General features: G+C 42.9%; 1 long non-coding RNA gene across 1 annotated transcript in view; it reads left to right on the forward strand.

Annotated features, from left to right (window-relative positions):
- LOC125482325 overlaps positions 1 to 998 on the forward strand; it is a 3,914-nt gene extending 2,916 nt beyond the window's left edge. Inside the window, exon 3 of the long non-coding RNA XR_007261608.1 lies at positions 712 to 998. This is a non-coding gene — a long non-coding RNA (uncharacterized LOC125482325). The remainder of the gene's footprint in view (positions 1 to 711) is intronic.
- Positions 999 to 2,317: the final 1,319 nt, after the last annotated feature.

Here is a 2,317-nt window from a genome sequence, read left to right on the forward strand (position 1 = left end):
TCAGCCTTCCTGCTCCTCTGATGCTGCTTGGCCTGCTGTGTCCATCCAGCTCTACACCTTGTTATCCCTGATGAAAATGAGTTGTTTTCTCTCACCAGTTGCTGTAAGCTGTTCTTTTTAACTGATAAATCAGAAGCTTTATAATCTGTGAACCAGTCACTCTGTGCCTCCTGTGAAGATGTGGAAGAATTTAAAGGAAGTGATCAGAGAACTGGAGGACTAAGGAAACAAAAGGAACACTCAATTGAATCCAGAGGACTGGTGAAATTGACCTGTTCACCAGTATTTTCTTCCTTCCACCCAATAACACCAATTTTTTTTTTATATAAAAGAAGTGTGTGGGTCTGTATGTGTTTTCAAAAAGGGGGATAAAGTTGTAACTCGTAGTTAGATGGCAACCGTTTTTGATTGACTATTTAGCCATAGGTTTTCTTGTTAAGTGCAGAAACCTGGTCTGTGTTTTCTGTTAACACAAGTGTACCCAACTGGTCGACTGGGGAATTTTGCATACTTATGAAAAAATGAACTTTTGAGACAACTCTACGAATAGCAGGTTTGATTCCCAGTGTGCTACCCCATGAGACCTGATGCTTTCTGCTGTTGAACTTATTTAGCTCAGATTGGGAAGAAGGGGTATAGGTTAGAGCCTGTTGCTTTAATATGCTAGCACTGGTTTCTCATTAACGTTACTTGTTGACTGATTATTTCCAGAAAATGCTGGCTGTGTCCCCCACTGACCCTGGAGATGAACGGATGCAATGGTTGATTGTAATTTCCCAAAATTCCTGGGATTCCAGATGATTGGAAGACTGCCATTGTGACACCCCTTTTTAAAATGGAAAGGAGGCAAAAAGCAGGTAACTGTAGCCTATTAGCCCAACATCTATTGTTGAAAAACTGTTGGAATCAATTAAGGAAGTAATAGCAGAACATTTGAAAGTTCATAATCTAATCAAGCATAGCTTCATGAAAGGGAAATCATGTCAAGAGTTTGAGAGTCTCAATCAGAGTGAATAGAGGGGAACCAGCAGATGCATTGTATTTGCACTTCCAGAGGTGTTCAACCAGTCACTTCACAAAAGGTTATGACCTAAGAGCCCACAGTGTTGGAGATAGTATATTAGTATGGATAGAGAATTGGCTAATGGGCAGGAAACAGCAAGGGGTTCCATTTCAGGTTGGCAAACTGTGACTAGTGAGTTCCTCAGGGTTCAGTACTGGGACCACAACATATTAATGACTTGGAGGAAGGAAGTGAAAGTACCGTAGTCAAATTTAGACAGCACAAAAATAGGTAGAAAGGTCGCAATGGAGTACACAGTTTACGGAGAGATTGATAGGTTGAGTAAGTGGGAAAAATGTCAGCAAATGGAGTATAATGAGGGAAAATAAAGTTGTTCATTTTGGAAGGTAGAACAAAAGAATAGATTATTTAAATGGAAACGAACTGCAGAAAGCTGCACACAAAGCGACTTGGGGGGACTTGTGCATGAAACACAAAGCTAGCACACAGGTAGAAGGCAAATCAGGAAGGGTAATGGAATGTTGGCCCTTATTTCAAGGGGGTTGGAGTGTACCAGTAAGGATGTCTCACTGCAACTGTACAAGGTGCTGTCGCGACCACACCTGGAGTACTGTGGGCAGTTTTGGTCCCCTTATTTTAGGAAAGATATAATTTCATTAGTGGCAGTTCAAAGAAGATCCACTAAGATGATCCCTGGTGTGGAAAGACTGACTCATGAACAGAAACTAAACAGGTTGGGACTCTATTCACTAGAATTTAGAAACATGAGAAGTGAGCTCATTGAGAAATACACAATTCGTAAGGGGCTCGAGAGGGTAAATGCTGAGAGAATGTTTCCCCTCATGGGAGAGACAACAGGGCATAGTCTCAGAATAAACAGATCTCAATTTACAAGTGAGACAAGGAGGAATTTCTTTGCTCAGAAGGTGGTCTCTCTTTGTAATTCCTTGCTGCAGAGAGCTATGGCGGCAGAATCTGTGTGTATATTTAAAGCTGAGATAATTCTGGATCAGAGACAACAAGGTGTAGAGCTGGATGAACACAGCAGGCCAAGCAGCATCAGAGGAGCAGAAAGGCTGACATTTCGGGCCTGGACCCTTCTTCAGAAATGGGGGAGGGGAAGGGGGTTCTGAAATAAATAGGGAGAGAGGGGGAGGCGGACAGAGGAGAAGATAGGTGGAGAGGAGACAGACTGGTCAAAGAGGCGGGGATGGAGCTAGTAAAAAGGTGAGTGTAGGTGGGGAGGTAGGGAGGAGATAGGTCAGTCCAGGGGGCGGGATGAGGTTAGTAGGT

This window comes from Rhincodon typus, unplaced genomic scaffold, assembly GCF_021869965.1.
Source record: "Rhincodon typus isolate 14 unplaced genomic scaffold, sRhiTyp1.1 hic_rhity00008778, whole genome shotgun sequence".
Classification (NCBI taxonomy): domain Eukaryota; kingdom Metazoa; phylum Chordata; class Chondrichthyes; order Orectolobiformes; family Rhincodontidae; genus Rhincodon; species Rhincodon typus.